Here is a 19144-nt window from a genome sequence, read left to right as displayed (position 1 = left end):
AATCACTGTGCCTACAGGTACAGGAAAATTCTTCCCTCTCTAATGCCACCAATAAGGGACAACTATAACCACAGCCTCTCACCTTTAAAATCTACTAGGCAGGAATCAGATACCCATGCCTATATCACTCAAAGCCTAAGGACTAATGCTAAATTCCCTCCAAACAGTTCTTCTGAAGATAGATACCCCATTTTGACTCAATAAGGAGGAGACATTCACTTCCTCGCTTCACTTTGAGGAAAGAACACACAGTACATAGGAAGAAGGTTTCCAAAACAATGGATGATGGGCTAATGCTGGCATCTGTTTCTCAATCTCTTAAATACCCTGTATTCATGGTCTTGCACTTTGCTTATCATATAGGATTGTTGTTAGTGCCGTGGAGTGGATTTCAACTCCTAGCGACTCTGTACAGCTGAGCAGAACCTGCCCGGTCAGTATGCACCATCCTCTCACCTTCCTGCACTATAGCAGACAATGCCTCACTGGTATTCACAGTTTTTTCATGGCCAATTTTTGGAAAGTGGATTGCCAAGTCCTTCTTCCTAGTCTGTCAGCTCCACAGAAACTGGTCTACCATGGGTGACCCTGTTGGTATTTGAAATACTGGTGGCATAGTTTTCAGCATCACAGCAACACACAGGCAGCACAGTATGACAACTGACAGAGAGTGGTGTGTCTCCTTGACCAGAAAATGCACCTGGGCTACAGCAGTGAGAGTGCCCAGTCTTAACCACTAGACCACCAAAGATGGCTTAGAATATAAGGTTAGTTGGAATCAATTGTGGTGCTGTTGACTTTTGAGATATTTGCCAAACTCTTAGGCAATAAGAATCATATTTAACATTATATTTCTAAGATGAAATTCTCTGTGGTCCCATTGTTACTTTAAAAAAATATCTACTCCTTCTTCCTTCAAGGTCAACATTGACTTTGAAATGTGTGATATCAGATTATATGGCTTGATAATCCTTTCCTGCTTTTATGTATAACTGCCAGTTTAGAACAAATGTATTTATGTCTCATTTTCTGTATTTTTCTGGTCACTTGACTTCCAACCCAAGGGGAGGGGACATCTTTAAGGCAAATCCTGTGTCCGTTCTCTAAGAAAACAACAATGTACAGTAGTACATCTTAGCCATATAGGTATTCTTAAAACACATGCAGATAATAAAACGATGCCCTCAGCTCAAGTAAATGATAATCTGCTATCTACTACCAGACATCTTTAGCATAAAAATTTCTGATTCTCCTTTGTTACTGAAAAGGATAGTGTTAATTATGCAGATGAAACTCAATACAGGTGGCTCAGTGGTTCTTTGAGAGGTAGTCTTGTAGCAATAATACAGCTGATTCAGGAGGACAATCTCAAAATCTAATAATTTTAAAGGTCGTATAGTGGTAATTAAAGAATGTGCTGGTTTTATTTACCCAAATGTATCATACTTAGTTCTTTTTTCTTCTTCTTCTTTTTCTCCCCAAAGCCCCCCAGCACACCATCGTATATTCTAGTTATGGGTACTTCTAGTTCTGTTATGTGGGATGCCACCTCAGCATGGCTTGATGAGCAGTGCTAGGTCTGCATCCAGGATCCAAACCAGTGAAACCCTGGGCCACCGAAGTGGAGTGTGGGAACTTAACTACTTGGCCACAGGGCTGGCCTCATATGCTTTAATTCTAATCACATGTAAGGGCACATCAGAGGGTATTAAAAGTGAGAATACATAATATAAAACATATGGAAAATTTATAGAACCAAAGACTTAAATAATTCATAGATGTGAGAAGTTGTAGATAACCTTCCCCTCTGTGCCCAAATGATTAAGGGGCACAGACTTTAACTTATGCACATGGGCAGGCATCTCGACTCTACTTCATGCTAGATGTATGATCCTTGATTAATCAATCTCAGTGACTGTCAGACTCCTTACCTCCTAGTACGATAGGACGTTCCTTCAGAATCTGTGTTTTTTAAAACACAGTGTAGTGACAATGATTTGGGAGGTAGAGAAAGACACTATATAGTAAAGAGTCAATAATTGCATATAATTTTAACCAGTCTTACCTAGATAGCATCAGTGACTGATCATAATTAGTGGAAATGTGATACATGTGATCCTTCTCTCAGGTAGAGCTATGGAAAGACAATGTGTGAGAGTCACTGAACTACTTTCCTAAGGCTACACACCCTCTCCAGCACCCCTGGTATCACCAAGCCGGTGCTTACTTTGGGTGAGATCCTGTCAGAAACACAAGATGGTAAATTCTTACAATAGCCAAAGCACATATTCCTAAAACTTCATAAAACTGAGGACAAAAGAAGGTGTGAGGAAAAATAGGTCACACTAAAAGGATTAGGCACCCAAATAACTGAGTTCTTTTTAGTAGTAACACTGGAAGCCTCAAGACAATGGAGATACCTCTTCAAAAGTCTGAGGCGAAAATATCTCCCACCTAGAATACTATACTGAGCTAGTATTAGTTAAGTATGAGGGTAGAATGATGACAATTTCATGTATGTAAGTTCTCAGAAATTTACTTTCTATACATTCCTCTCAGTAATCTTCTGTAAGTCACGTTCCATTATAATTAAGGAAGAAATTTTAAAAAGTAAAGACATAAGATATGCAAAAGAGGAGAACCAAAAACAACAGATTATGGATATGATGAGATATCCTAGGGAAACAACTATGCACCTAACTTCGAGAGCAAACAGTCAGAACCGGAATGTCAGAAGCTCTGGGAGAGATGATTCCAAGAAGAAGAAACTGATGCAATACCTAATGCATCCGATTGGTTTAAAAACAAATTTATACAATTGGTGGAAAGTCAGGAGTTGAATTGATGACAATGTTTTAGTAAACTGAGCAAATAAAAAAAATGGATATTATTAGACCTAGGAAACTGAGAAAAGAAACAAACAAACAGACTGTGCAAGAAAGAAAAAGTAGCCATGGTACAAAATATGTCTCAACTGTGAATGGCATTTGTGTAATCTTAGTAACGCAAACACAGAATAAGGATAAAACCAAACTTGCCATGTAACAACATAAGGAAGATAGAAATATTAAATGTGTATGTGTGTGTGTATGAGATTGCATTGAATGGTTAAAAGCGAGAGGTCAGTAGAAAATGTCTACTACTGGGGAACCAAGAACAAATAATATAAATGAGTTTAATAGAGATGTGGAGGTAAATCTCAGAAGAGTAAGTTAAAGAGTGTCAAGTGGTTGCTTTTGGAGAGAAACACAAAAGAGACAACACGGAACTTCTCTTTACTCTCCATTTGATCTTTATCCATTCTCTGTCCTTGTCTGTCCTCCTCAGCCTTTCTGGGAGGCTGACTTCTATGGTTTACAATACCCAGACTCTTTTGCCCTATGACTTGCAATTGGATTTGTCCAATAGGAGGTGTCAGCAGGAGATTTGAATACCAGTGGGCAGAGGAGAGGGAGTATTTACCTCTGCTTTTCCTGTCTTTTGGTTCTGTCTCTTTCCTAACTGATGTCCCCTCTTGACCCCTCACTTAACTAGATTTAATAGATAATTTCAAATTTAAATAGAATTAGTAAGTTGTCTAACTCACGTTTAGTTTAATTTTAAGTACTGCAGAAACTACTTAGGCAGCTGATAGTTGAGGTATATTTAAAACAAATGCAGGCATATTTGCCTAATGTAATAGATGAAATATTGGCTATTTGTCCAGGAGAACTAAGATTATTGAGAACTGAGAACCTGGACTATTCCTGGAAGTTAATTTGTAGAGCTGTCTCTGTGATCTGGTGGTGCAGGTTGACATGAGCATGTTTGAGGACTTCTGTCAAGATTCCTGAAATGAGACAATACCTAGATATATTGAAGAACTTCATATTGTAAAATCCTGGAATTCTTCCCTGCTGTACCCTCAACTGACTGGAGCAAACACACGCACCCAAACACACGCATACACACACACACAAACACACACACACACACAGCCTTGGGAAAAAATGAGAGCCCTCCTGGGCCAAAAAAGAGCTTAAGGACAAGTACCTTGCCTCAGGGTACAGCAAAAGGGAGAAGGACGAGACACCGGTAATGTGACAAATTGCAATGTTCAACATCAAAGAAGGAAGCCTGATGCTATGTACAATATTCTTAAAGGGTAATTATTAGCTAAGACATGTGAGCTGCTACAGTAGACTTATTAGGAAAACTATCTTAAGCTGTCATCAAGTGGTGTTGCCGAAAAGCAGTGCTGAGCTGCCCACATATCCTGGCACCTATAGGTAATCGGAGCCAATGCAGATTGGAACTACTGTTATGAGGAATGCTAGGAAATACAGCTAAAAGAGTTGCCATAACAATCTCTGAAAATGGTAGTTCACAAGAACAGGACAGGATAAGGTCAGGGAAGGAGGATGGCGATGATGACTGTAGTTGACAAACACTCTGGCACTGTCCTGATTCCACAAACTGTGTTGTGTACATTTAGTTTACCCTGAGTAATGATCCTTCACTTGCTTCATCATTCTTTCTCCAATCACCAATCCAAGAAAACACCACAACCTATTTACATGTCCTTGTTTGGAAAATGTCTGTATTGTTAATTGGTTAATCACTCTTCATTTTCCTCCCAAATTAGCTCAAATTGCTTCTAAGATCCAAATCTTCTTCTATTATCTGGTATATATAGGTAATTATTTTTAAAAAATAATTTCCGTACCTTGCATGGTTCATTAGATGCTGCATAATAAAACTAGGTTCATTTTCATATTTCACATCTTAATGTCTAATTACAGTTAATAATAGTTGGGAAAATCTATATATTGGGAAAAAACTCAATTTAGGAAGCACACTGTGTCTTAATAAAGCTGTGAGATAAATTGTGGTCTTGCCTTTTCTCTTTTTCCACCTGCTGTGCTCACCCTTTTAAGAGTTCAAACTGGCTGATTTTGGTACTGCCTTCAATCTCATGCAATCGATATTCATTAAGCACTTCGTGTTGCCCTGGCACAATGCTGAGGAACTCTCACAGAGCTAGGAGTTGGGTCTGTGTCGTCTGTCCTCAAGTCCAGTGCTTATTCAACTACCATATCTCACCTGCATTCTAAAGGAGATGGGATTAGCTGTCCAAGGTATTTCATCACCCTGAAGATGAAGATCAAAAGTAGTTACCTGTTTTCTGAACAACGTTGTTGCAACACAAAAACATACTCATCTTCTTTGCATGAAGTTATGTGTTCTACTTAGTGAGGAACAGGTGGGAGAAATATAGTGTTATCATAGTTGAGAAACAGATGGTTCCTATGGTAGAAAAAATATGGCCCCTCCAAGATGTGCATGGCGTAATCCCCAGAACCTGTGAATACGTCACCTTATGTGGCAAAGGGGACTTTGAAGTTGTGATTAAATTAAGGATCTTGACATGGGGAGATTATTCTGGATTATCCAAGTGGGCCCAAGGTGACCAGAAGGTCTCAATAAGAGGTAGGCAGGAAGGTCAGAATCAGAGAAAGAGATGTGATGACAGAAGTAGGGGTTGAGTGATGTAGCCATGAGCCAAGGAATATGGGCAGTCTCTAGAAGCTTGAATAGGCAAAAAAATGAATGGATTCTCCCCTAGAGCCTCTAAGGGGAACAAATTCGGCCACCACCTTGATTTTTAGCCCACTGAGACTGAGTTTGTACTTCTGACCTCCAGAAATGTAAGGAAATAAATTTATATTGTTTAAAGCCACCGAGTATGTGGTAATTTTGTTACAGCAGAAATAGGAAATTAATGCAGTTCGTTTGTAATCAGCCAAGCACAAACTTTCTTATGTGTGCCTTCCAGTTTATGAAAGTATAGTGCAAACAAAACGCAACTGACTTTTCATCAACTAGGTGCATAATACATTTCCTCTTCATTTGCCTTCTGTTTCCAGCCACCAATGTGTAAGATGTTGGTAGACCTCTAAGGCAGTCTTTCACATCTTTCACATCTATTTCGTTTCTCCCTGTGTTTAAGAGCTATATTTTAAGACCATTTTTGTATTGTTTTATCTGTCTAAGATTTAGGTGATGTGAGCATATTGGTGAGCACAGGAAAGGTAATGATAAAATGGAAAACTAACAGAGTTTCCCATGTGTTCAAGCAGTGTTGAGGAACTCTGTAAAACAGAAAAGGTATGTTCCATGAAGTTCCAATAGCTGTGTTCCATGAAGTCCCCAAAGAATAAAGAAACCCTCCTATATTTTACTGTAATACTAGGGTATTTCTAAAAGAGAACAAATTCAGTGTGCATAATGGTTGTATTCTGTGGAACAGGCAGATGCCTGAGCTTTCCCTAACTCTTAATTAGCACCAGCCAGAATAATCGTCCCTTCCTTCAAACATCTCGAAAAGTTACATTATGGTTGGCCAGCTATTAGAACTGAGAAAGGCCGTGTAATATGATGGAAAGCAACCTTGGTGAGGAATTATGGTTCCTGAGTTCCAGCTTTGGCTCAGACAAGACTGTAACTTCAGGTAAACTTCAAACTCCTGGAGAACTCAGTTCATACAAATATTAAATGAGGCAAGGAGGATTAGGTACTTTCAAGATGTTTCTTCATCTCTTAGGACTCTGAATTTGTATAATTTTTGTAGACTGCTTTATACTATAATTTCCTATCATTTTCCACTTTGTATCTAGCAATATATCATGTTTACTTGTAACCGCTTTGAAATTTCACAAATTTATTGTGAGATTTAAATAAATATATGCAAAAGTTTGAAACAACTGGATCAGGGCCTGGCATATAGTAGGCACTCCTTAAAAGACTGTATAGATGGTGCTAGGTAGCAAGATAAATTGATAGACAGGTAGATAACACAGACATAATGGGTTAAATGTGCTTAAGTATATAATGGTAAGAGAGAATATCATATACTTTGAATTTCTTACATATATACTAGTTTCTAGAGGAAGAAAAGAGGTATATAACTCAAAAAATATATATTTTTAAGGACTTTTTCGTCTTCTTCTCCCCAAAGTCCCCCAGTGCATAATTGTATATTCTAGTTGTAGGTCCTTCTAGTTCTGCTATGTAGGATGCACTTCATCATGGCTTGATGAGCAGTGCCTAGGTCCATGCCAGGATCCGAACCAGTGAAACCCTGGGCCACTGAAGCTCAGTGCACAAGCTTAACCACTTGGCCATGGGGCTGGCCCCTCAGAAAAATCTTTTCGTCTTTGTCTTTGTTTTGAGCACTGTGGGAACCAACTGGAGCCAGATGTTAAGTGGAAACTGCTAAGAAATAAATAGAAAACAAACTAGATAATTTTTTTTAAAAAAACCTTAAAGGATTTAGAGTGATTAGATAGTATATATATAGGGTGTATAATATATAAACATAATTATAACATATATGGTGTATATAAACACAGTATGTATACAGTGTGTGTGTATATGTGTGTGTATATATATACATAATAAAGATAATCTGTTTTTTGGTGTTAAATTCTAGTTTTTACCATTAATTCTAGAAAACTCCTTCTTCAGTTTTATTTTTAGAGCAGAAATGCAATCTGTCTCAGCCTTTTCACAAACATGAAGGAATAACAAGGGATAGATTCTGCTTTTGTCTCTTTTGGCTATTATTTCAAATCATAATCCTTCTAATTTTCCTTAAATGCTACCTGATTTTCCTTCAAATGGATTTTATATAAATGACTTTTTCAAGATATAATTTATTTATCATACACTGTACATATTAAGAATGCAGAATTTGATAAGTTTTGACGTATTGATAAATCAGTGGAAAGCATCACCACAATATAGGCATGAACACATCTGTCAGCCCCAAAAATTCCTTCCTGTGTGTGTAATTCTCCCTCAAGCACTGTCTGCTTTCATCTGCAGGCAACTGTTGATCTGTTTCTGTCACTCTAGATTAGTCTAAATTTTCTAGAATTGTATATGAATGGAATCATACTGTGTATACAAATTTTTTGTCTTGCTTCTTTCTTTCAGTAGATTTTTGTGATTCATCTCTGTTGTTTTATGTATAATAGATCATTTCTTTTTAATGCTGAAAAAGATTCCATTGCATGGATATACAACATTTTTTTTTTTTCAATTCAGCTGTGGAGGAATATTTGTGTTGTTTGTTGTCTTTGGCCATTACAGATGAATCTGCAAGGGCTCCCTCCACCCAGGCACACAAAAGCCAATACTGTAGCACATCATTCTTTGAGGGAACAAATCATAGGAGAGGAAGACAATTCCTCTACCCTCTAGGTCCTTCTGGTTCATCTAAGAATGAAATTTACATGAGACAGAAAAACAGGAGAAAATCAAACAAAGCTTTATAACATGTATACATAGGAGAAACCCAGGAAAGCTGAGTAACTTGCCAGAATGGCCAAAGCTGCCACCTTAAATATCATCTTCAGCTAAAGACAAAGGAGGATGTTAGGGGTAGTGGTTTGGGCCTTCAAAGGAGAGGAAGGCAATTCACACAGAAATGGAAAAGCAAATGTTTGGTAAACAGAACTTTGATAAAAGTGGTCCTAGCATGGACCCTCACAGTTTACTGTTACTCTACTGATACTCAGAGTTATCTATGGTAATGACCTATCTTTGGAACAGGCTTTCTATCTTAAATTCTTTTAGGCAGGTGGGGGAAAGGTCAAAGTTTTTTCAGAGTCTTTTGTCCTTAACTAAATAGACACACATTGGGATGGCCAATTCGGATCCCCCCAGTCCTGCCTTGAAACTTTAAGAAGTTTCATAGTCAAGAAGCTGAGTTGGAAGATTGTTCTATCTCCCTGGACACGTTTCTTAGTCCTGGTAATAGATTAGTCCAGTTAAATTCATATCAGGAGGTGGTGGTGTAGGTGAGGTCCCAAGTTAAGCTTATAATGTGCAAGCAAGCAATCAGGTATTTATTAAGAAGCATTTCTGTGGAAACAAAAAGAAAAACAAGGTTAATGGTCAGAGCAAATTATAAACCGGTTTCTGAGCCCAGGGGGCAGTCAGTCAAGATTTCTAGATATTAGGGTCTAGGCATCTTTTGCAGTTTGAAATGTCTCTGATGATGTCATCTGGTTTTCAGGTATCATTTTGAGTGTCTTACATAGAATTAGGCATGCTATTGTGGTGATCTCTCTTAAGTTTATATCAAATTATCCAACTTTAGTTTGTAGGGTTTCAGGAAAAGGGGTGATTTCAGTTCTCAATGATTCTAAATGAAAATGATAGAAAAAATTGTAAATGCTAGTTTGTAGATTTGTAGCCAGATACTTCAGGAGACCAGAAGAATTCAGAATTCAGTCCAGTTTATAGACAGAGAAGAAAAACATCAAAGACAGTTAACAAAGCTAGAATCTAATATCCACAAATGTGTATTATAGTTTCTACTGAAATGTAATTTTTCTCTCTAAATTTATGCTCATTTTACCAGATAGCTAAATTAAGACTAGCTGGTTTGCAGAATAAGTGTAGTTTTAATAAATTTGACCCAATTATTTACATAACTGTAGCAAGAATAGCAACTGATCATATAGGCTCTTTTAAATCCACTTTGATGGAACATTTTATAAGGAATCTCAGATTGAACTTTATGGGTTTCTCGAGGCCAGGCTAAGTCAAGGACTTGTCATGAGACAAGGCCTGTAGTACCTATACATTTGGGTGAATTACTCTCTCCTTTTGAGGTTCCCCCAAATATTCTGAGGTTCCAGGCATCTGCCAGAGAAGTGACCTTCTTTACTCGCCTGTTAAGGTTTCTGGGAACCCTGAAACAAGATACTAGGCCAATATTTCAGGTGGCTTTATTTTATAAAGTCCAGTCTTTGTTCCTCAAAAGCTGTCTAGTCCAATTTGAGTCTACGTTTTTCTCAAATAGGAAATTTCAGTTAAAGTTTCGGTAATATAACCTATGTTTCCAATGTGTCCTATTATAAGGAGAACAGATTCTTACTGAACTTACTTAAATAACTATATTGCCATGAAAATAACAATACCCTCTCACTAACAGTGTTCAAATTCTGCAGAGATCAAGTAGGGAGAAAAAGATAAACGTTTCAATTCTGCTTACAAAGGCATAATTGCTATAAGTCATAGTTAGCTTAAGAGGAAAAGAAGTTTTTTTAAATCTGGAAAAAACAAACATTGAAAATCAGCAATATTTTAAATGAAAAGTCACAAAAATTATAATCATCCTCAGTTTATTTAGTCCAATGTAATAAACGTTTGATCTTGATCTTCTGTTAGCAGTTTCATAAAGTCATCATTTCTCTGTTAGAGTTCTGTAATATTTTTACCCAGTTCAGTTTTATATGAAAGTTTATCAGAAGCCTGTATCCTAGAGAAAGTGTCAGAGTCCTTTTCATGAATCTCTCAATATGAAAATATTTGTAAAAGTAGAGTAAAACAAAACTGTCTGTAAATGACAAAACACTTAAAAATAGCAATTGACAAAGAAATATGGTTATTTCTGTGACACACAACACTATAAGATAAAACTAGAATTATGACTGATAACCAGGACAGATCAGAATTTTAGGAACGTTATATAATTTTTACAACACATATCAATAACATTGACACACACAGTATCTTAGGTCCCTATGAAACAATGCTTAGTTATCTATTTAACCATGGTAACAATTAAAGATTTTCAGGTGAATGCAGAGAATTAAATAGCTGTAAGAAAACCCTTAGCACCTGTGATTAAAGACCTGCTAAAAACAATATAGGATATTAATTTTGATAAAAAATAAAATCCCTATGCTTCTTGTAGGCTACTCAAAGAAAAAACCTTTCATAATCTCTTTACCAAGAGCAGACTAAAAGTTTAAGTAAATTATCCTTTTAAGGGAGGAAAAAAAACAAATTCTAACTTTGCACTAGCTTACTTTTGATATTAAAACTTATTTACTTAATTAAATTTATTTTAATCTTAGCCAACTTGACCATGCACAAAACTCTTTTTTTCAGAATTCCTCTTTCGCAATCCTTGTATAACTTCCTTTTCACATTGAGAATTTGTCCCATGCCTTCTTTCTTCCTTTCTTGTACTTTAGGAAATCTTTATCTTTCTTAACAAAACAAAAATATTTCCATTCTTTATACCTCTTTACTGAAAACAAACATCTTACATGTTACTTTCTTTGAATACAAAGATGTTTTCCTTATTAACTTTTAGTAGCTTTTACCACATATTTCTTATAATTCTTAATGTTTGTAAACCTTAACTTTTAGTGAAAACTAAGAAGTAAGGAGTTTTGAATTGTCTTTTACATTAGCATTCTGTGGCTTGACAAATTTATAAATGTTTTTTATAATTTCTAGAAGCATGTTATTTTATAGTACAACATTTTAATAAAATATGAGACATGCTTACTAATAGACCCAAACGTTTTTTAGTTTCTCTGTAATAAGAAGCCAAAAGTAGGTAAACCTATATTTAATAATTAATGTCTAATATTTTCTTATTTAGATAAAATGTAGCTATTCAATGAGCTTTACATCATTTAATTTAATCAAGCAAAACTTCAAAGTTTCAAGTTACTAAAGAGATTTTGGAAGTTATTTTAAATATACATGCCATAAACTATAATTATAGAGCTAAAGGTTTATCTATAAAGTCTTATCTCACTTACATGTAAATTATTTCCTACCTATAATTATGTTTTATCCACAAAAACTTCATGAGACAAAATTAACTGTCATTCTAGGTTATTATTTTGTTGACAAATTTGTAAGAGGGTTAATATGAGCTTATTTGACTAGTAAACCTAGGCTGCGTGTCTGCCTCATATACAATACTAATAATTCTCAGGACATGCCTATTTTAATCAAACCAACAAACTTAAAAAATTTTTTGTTTACCAAAGATTATTACATATCACGTTAACCTGAAAGACATTTGGGTTAGTTTCTATTACATTTAGAAATAAGTTATGTAAACACTTACTTTAGGCCAACTAAACAGAGCTCTTAGTTTTGGCCATACCTTCTGGAGATAAAATATCACACATATATAACATACATAGAGACACAGATATGCAAAGATTCCACAGCTATTTTTTTAAAAGTTTAAGACAATGTACCACACCTTTAAAAGTCTGCACATAGTGTTTAACAAAGGCCCTCTTTCTAAGTGTACAATTTATCCCTAGACCAATTTACCTGACGGGGGGGGGGTTGTTATCTTTTTTCAGCTCCTGATATTAGCCTCTAGTTTTTATTTTATACAGTGTGGAGGCTCAGGCAACCCTATTGACTTCCCTTTAGCATGTTTAATTAACATTGTCTGAAGGACGGATTTATATGCTGTCTTATAATCAGACAGGAGAAATGTTCCTTTTGCCAAGTGAGACACAATGACTATCCCCACAATACAATCTATGATACAATCATGTAAAAGAGATGTAACCACTTAATTTCATCAACTCTTATACTTCTAATCATAGATTTGTTAGGACTTTATCAATAGGTCTTGGCATTATGATTTTGGATAAGGGCAGCATTCCCAGTCAGATATCTTTAAAACATACTCAGGCAAAGTTGATATAACCTCTTTATATAAAATTAGTTCAACTATTCTAACCTTTATAATCTCATCAACATTTATACTTTTATTGTATGTGAGGAAGTTTGGCCCTAAGCTAACATCTGTTGCCAATCTGCTTTTTGCTTGAGGAAGATTGTTGCTGAGCTAACATCTGTGCCAATCTTACTCTATTTTTTGTATATAGGATGCTGCCACAGCATGGCTTGCTGAGTGGTATGTAGGTCCATGCCCAGGATCCAACCTGCGAACCCTGGGCCACTGAAGCAGAGCATGCAAACTTAACCAAAACGCTACAGGACCAGCCCCTCAACATTTATACTTTTAGTCATTTTCTTTTGTATTTCCTTTTTAATTTGGTCTTTTCATAAGTACCAATAAAACAATTACAACAAGTGCTCTCAAAATTTTTGTTTCCAATTTAGAAGTTTTTCCAATTTAAATGATCCATTGTCTGGCCACATTGATGAGTAGAATTTTTTTTTTTTTTTTTTTATTAATGTTATGATAGATTACAACCTTGTGAGATTTCAGTTGTACATTTTTGTTAGTCATGTTGTGGGTACACCACTTCCCCCTCCGTACCCTCCCCCCACCCCCCCTTTTCCCTGGTAACCACCAATCAGATCTCCTTCTCAATATACTAATTTCCACCTATGAGTGGAGTCATATAGAGTTCGTCTTTCTCTGACTGACTTATTTCGCTTAACATAATACCCTCGAGGTCCATCCACATTGTTGTGAATGGGCCAATTTCGTCTTTTTTTATGGCTGAGTAGTATTCCATTGTGTATATATACCACATCTTCTTTATCCAATCATTAGTTTCTGGGCATGTAGGCTGGTTCCACGTCTTGGCTATTGTAAATAATGCTGCAATGAACATAGGGGTGCAACGGACTCTTGAGATATCTGATATCAGGTTCTTAGGATAGATACCCAGTAATGGGATGGCTGGGTCATAGGGTATTTCTATTTTTAACTTTTTGAGAAATCTCCATACTGTTTTCCATAGTGGCTGTACCAGTTTGCATTCCCACCAACAGTGTATGAGGGTTCCTCTTTCTCCACAACCTCTCCAACATTTGTCGTTCTTGGTTTTGGATGTTTTTGCCAATCTAACGGGGGTAAGGTGATATCTTAGTGTAGTTTTGATTTGCATTTCCCTGATGATTAGCGATGATGAACATCTTTTCATGTGTCTATTGGCCATATTCATATCTTCTTTTGAGAAATGTCTGTTCATGTCCTCTGCCCATTTTTTGATCGGGTTGTTTGTTCTTTTGTTGTTAAGTAGTGTGAGTTCTTTGTATATTATGGAGATTAACCCTTTGTCGGATAAGTGGCTTGTAAATATTTTTTCCCAATTAGTGAGCTGTTTTTTTGTTTCAATCCTGTTTTCCCTTGCCTTGAAGAAGCTCTTTAGTCTGATGAAGTCCCATTTGTTTATTCTTTCTATTGTTTCCCTCAACTGAGGAGTTACAGTGTCCGAAAAGATTCTTTTGAAACTGATGTCAAAGAGTGTACTGCCTATATTCTCTTCCAAAAGACTTATTGTCTCAGGCCTAATCTTTAGGTCTTTGATCCATTTTGAGTTTATTTTGGTGTGTGGTGAAAAAGAATGGTCAATTTTCAATCTTTTGCATGTGGCTGTCCAGTTTTCCCAGCACCATTTGTTGAAGAGACTTTCTTTTCTCCATTGTAGGCCCTCTGCTCCTTTGTCGAAGATTAGCTGTCCATAGATGTGTGGTTTTATCTCTGGGCTTTCAATTCTGTTCCATTGATCTGTGGACCTGTTTTTGTACCAGTACCATGCTGTTTTGATCACTGTAGCTTTGTAGTATGTTTTGAAATCGGGGATTGTGATTCCGCCGGCTTTGTTTTTCTTGCTCAGGATTGCTTTAGCAATTCGCGGTCTTTTGTTGCCCCATATGAATTTTAGGATTGTTTGTTCAATTTCTGTGAAGAATGTTCTTGGGATTCTGATTGGGATAGCATTGAATCTGTATATTGCTTTAGGTAGTATGGACATTTTAACTATGTTTATTCTTCCAATCCATGTGCAAGGGATGTCTTTCCATCTCTTTATGTCATCGCCTATTTCTTTCAAGAGAGTCTTGTAGTTTTCATTGTATAGATCCTTCACTTCCTTGGTTAAGTTTATCCCAAGGTATTTTATTCTTTTCGTTGCGATTGTGAATGGGATAGAGTGCTTGAGTTCTTTTTCTGTTAGTTTATTGTTAGTGTATAGAAATGCTACTGATTTATGCACGTTAATTTTATACCCTGCTACTTTGCTGTAGTTGTTGATTATTTCTAATAGTTTTTCTGTGGATTCTTTGGGGTTTTCTATGTATAAGATCATGTCGTCTGCAAACAACGAGAGTTTTACTTCTTCGTTACCTATTTGGATTCCTTTTATTTCTTTTTCCTGCCGAATTGCTCTGGCCAGCACCTCCAGAACTATGTTGAATAGGAGTGGTGAAAGTGGGCACCCTTGTCTTGTTCCTGTCCTCAGAGGGATGGCTTTCAGCTTTTGTCCATTGAGTATGATGTTGGCTGTGGGTCTATCATATATGGCCTTTATTATGTTGAGGTACTTTCCATCTATACCCATTTTACTGAGGGTTTTTATCATAAATGGGTGTTGGATCTTGTCGAATGCTTTCTCTGCATCTATTGAGATGATCATGTGGTTTTTGGTTTTCATTTTGTTAATGTAGTGTATCACGTTGATTGACTTGCGGATGTTGAACCATCCCTGTGTCCCTGGTATAAATCCCACTTGATCATGGTGTATAATCTTTTTGATGTATTGCTGTAATCGGTTTGCCAAAATTTTGTTGAGGATTTTTGCATCTATGTTCATCAGTGATATCGGCCTGTAGTTCTCCTTCTTTGTGTTGTCCTTGTCAGGTTTGGGGATCAGAGTGATGTTGGCTTCATAGAATGTGTTAGGGAGTTCTCCATCTTTCTCAATTTTCTGGAACAGTTTGAGGAGAATAGGTATTAAGTCTTCTTTGAATGTTTGGTAGAATTCTCCAGAGAAGCCGTCTGGTCCTGGACTCTTGTTTTTGGGGAGGTTTTTGATTACCGTTTCTATTTCCTTACTTGTGATTGGTCTATTCAGATTCTCCATTTCTTCCTGATTCAGTTTGGGGAGATTGTAGGAGTCTAGGAATTTGTCCATTTCTTCCAGGTTGTTCAATTTGTTGGCATATAGTTTTTCATAGTATTCTCTTATGATCTCTTGTATTTCATTGGTATCTGTTGTGATTTCTCCTCTGTCATTCCTGATTTTATTAATTTGCGATTTCTCTCTTCTTTTCTTGGTGAGTCTGGCTAGGGGTTTGTCAATTTTGTTAATTCTTTCGAAGAACCAACTCTTTGTTTCGTTGATCCTTTCTATTGTCTTTTTTGTTTCAATATCGTTTATTTCTGCTCTTATTTTTATTATTTCCCTCCTTCTACTGACTCTGGGCCTTGTTTGTTCTTCTTTTTCTAGTTCTGTTAGGTGTCGTTTGAGGTTGCTTACGTGAGCTTTTTCTTGTTTAGTGAGGTGAGCCTGTATTGCGATGAATTTCCCTCTTAGGACTGCTTTTGCTGCATCCCAAATGATTTGGTATGTCGTGTTCTCATTTTCATTTGTCTCCAGATAATATTTGATTTCTTCTTTAATTTCTTCAATGATCCATTGTTTGTTGAGAAGCGTGTTGTTTAGTCTCCACATTTTTGCACCTTTCTCTGCTTTTTTCTTGTAGTTGATTTCTAGTTTAATAGCGTTATGATCAGAAAAGATGCTTGATATTATTTCAACTCTCTTGTATTTATTGATGTTTGCTTTGGTTCCCAAAATATGGTCAATCCTTGAGAATGTTCCATGTGCACTTGAGAAGAATGTGTAACCTGCTGTTTTTGGATGAAGTGTTCTATATATATCTATTAATATCTGGTCTAATTTTTCATTTAATTCTATTATTTCCTTGTTGATTTTCTGTCTGGATGTTCTGTCCATTGGTGTTAATGGTGTGTTGAGGTCCCCTACTATTATTGTATTGTTGTTGATGTCTTCTTTTAGTTCTATTAAGAGTTGCTTTACAAATTTTGGTGCTCCTGTGTTGGGTGCGTATATATTTATAAGTGTTATGTCTTCTTGGTGGAGAGTCCCTTTTATCATTATATACTGTCCCTCTTTGTCTTTCTTTATCTGTTTTGCTTTGAAATCTACCTTGTCTGATATTAGTATAGCGACACCTGCTTTCTTTTGTTCATTATTAGCTTGGAGTATTGTTCTCCATCCCTTCACTCTGAGTCTGTGTTTGTCTTTGGGGCTGAGGTGTGTTTCCTGGAGGCAGCATATTGTTGGATCTTGTTCTTTGATCCATCCTGCCACTCTGTGTCTTTTGATTGGGGAATTCAATCCGTTTACATTTAGAGTGATTATTGAGACGTGGGGGCCTACCACTACCATTTTGTGTCTTGTTTTCCGGTTTTCTTCAGTTTCCTTTGTTTCTCGTCCCATGGTTTAATCTGTTCTGATGTAGAGCTGCTACTCTCTGTTGTTGTCCTTCTACTTATCTCCTCTGCTCTTGGTTTTGTAGCCCCTTTCCTTTTTTGGATTTTTCAGGAATGAGGGTTTTCCTGAGGATTTCCTGAAGAGGAGGTTTTGTGGCAATGAACTCCCTTAATTTTTGTTTATCTGGGAAAGTTTTTATTTCTCCATCGTATTTGAAGGATATTTTCGCTGGGTAGAGAATTCTCGGCTGTAGGTTTTTGTCCTTCAGATTTTTGAATATATCATTCCACTCTCTTCTAGCCTGTAAAGTTTCTGCTGAGAAATCTGCTGATAGCCTGATGGGGGTTCCTTTGTAGGTTAGTTTCTTTTGCCTGGCTGTCCTTAATATTTTCTCCTTGTCGTTGACTTTTGCTAGCTTCACTACTATATGCCGTGGAGTTGGTCTTCTTGCATTGATAAAGTTTGGAGATCTATTGGCTTCTGTCACCTGAAGATCCATCTCCCTCACCAGATTTGGGAAGTTCTCAGCCATTATTTCTTTGAATAGGTTTTCTGCCCCTTTCTCCTTCTCTTCTCCCTCTGGTATACCTATAATCCTTACGTTGCATCTCCTAATTGTGTCTGATAATTCTCGGAGAGTTTCTTCATTTCTTTTAAGTCTTGCTTCTCTCTCCTCCTCTGCCTGCAACAATTCTATATTGCCATCTTCCAAATTGCTAATTCTTTCCTCCATATTATCGGCCCTACTGTTCAGAGCATCTAGATTTTTCTTAATCTCCTCTATTGTGTTCTTCATTTCCAGTATTTCTGTTTGGTTCTTCTTTATCGTATCAAACTCTTTTGTGACATAGCTCCTGAACTCGTTGAGTTGTCGGTCAGAATTCTCTCTTAACTCAGTGAGTATTTTAATGATGGCTGTTTTGAAGTCATCATCATTTAGGTTATATATCTCATTTTCTTTGGGATTGTTTTCTGTGTATTTGTTACTTTCTTTCTGTTCTGGAGATTTAATGTATTTTTTCATATTGCTTGATGATGTTGATTTGTGCCTCCGCATGGAGATAGAGTTTAGTTGCTCCTTTCACTTGTTTCAGCTGCTGCAGTGGGGGGAGCAGCTGTTTATACTTCACCAACCAGGAACCCTGTCCGTAGTTGCTAACTGGGCCTGGGCCCCTCTTCGTAGCCACAGTGGCCCTTTGGATTCCCTCCTCTGCCGTGGGGGCCGTCACGGGGGGCTTCAGGCTGCAGGTGCCTACTGTTGTTGCCCACCTAGATGCGCTCTCTCCTTGGGGTCTGCAACGGTGTTATGGGCTTTTCCAGCGGCCAGGGGTGGGATCACTTTTATTTGTCGCTCGGTTGCTGTCGGCACCCACCAAATCTCACTTGTCCTCTATGGGTCGCAGGAGAGCTATTGGCATCTTCTACAGTCTGTGGTTAGTACACCTAGCTATGCTGCTTTTGCCCTGGGGTCTTCCAGCCTTGTGGCTGGCGGCTGGGTGCCTTCTACTGGTGCTGTGCGGAGGCTTTCCCTAAGGCTTCTGTGAGCCTGTAGGGTTTCCCCCTAGGCTACTAAGCTGGGTCTCTGGAACTCTCTCCAGCCCCAGTCCTCTCCGAGATCTCCGGCAATCCCTAGCCTCACCGGGTGGGCAACAGCAGCTGGGGGTCGCCCCGCCCTCTGGGCTTCTCTCTGGGCCTCTGCCGGGAGCTCTGAATGCTCAGCGTGGCCCCTCTGCTACCGGCAGACAGAGAGTTTTGTCTGCTGCCTGGCGGAGCTCCGGCGCTTCCCCTCCGGGTTGCCGGACCCGCCTTTGAAAGTTCCCCCGCCCCGGTCCTCTCCGAGATCTCCGGCAATCCCTAGTCCCACGGGGCGGGCAACGGCAGCTGGGGGACGCCCCGCCCTCTGGGCTTCTGTCCGAGCCTCTGCCGGGAGCCCTGAATGCTGGGCGTGGCCCCTCTGCTACCGGCAGACAGAGAGTTTTGTCTGCTGCCTGGCGGAGCTCCGGCGCTTCCCCTCCGGGTCGCCGGACCCGCCTTTGAAAGTTCCCCCGCCCTGGTCCTCTCCGAGATCTCCGGCAATCCCTAGTCCCACGGGGCGGGCAACGGCA

The 19144-nt window shown here is 38.0% G+C and overlaps 1 long non-coding RNA gene across 1 annotated transcript in view; it reads right to left on the bottom strand.

The window, feature by feature from the left end:
• LOC139076326 (uncharacterized) overlaps positions 1–19144 on the bottom strand; it is a 174655-nt gene that overhangs the window by 2947 nt on the left and 152564 nt on the right. The window lies entirely within an intron of this gene.

The sequence above is a fragment of the Equus przewalskii genome, chromosome 16 (assembly GCF_037783145.1).
Source record: "Equus przewalskii isolate Varuska chromosome 16, EquPr2, whole genome shotgun sequence".
Taxonomy (NCBI): domain Eukaryota; kingdom Metazoa; phylum Chordata; class Mammalia; order Perissodactyla; family Equidae; genus Equus; species Equus przewalskii.
This window is presented reverse-complemented; position numbering and strand designations above follow the sequence as displayed.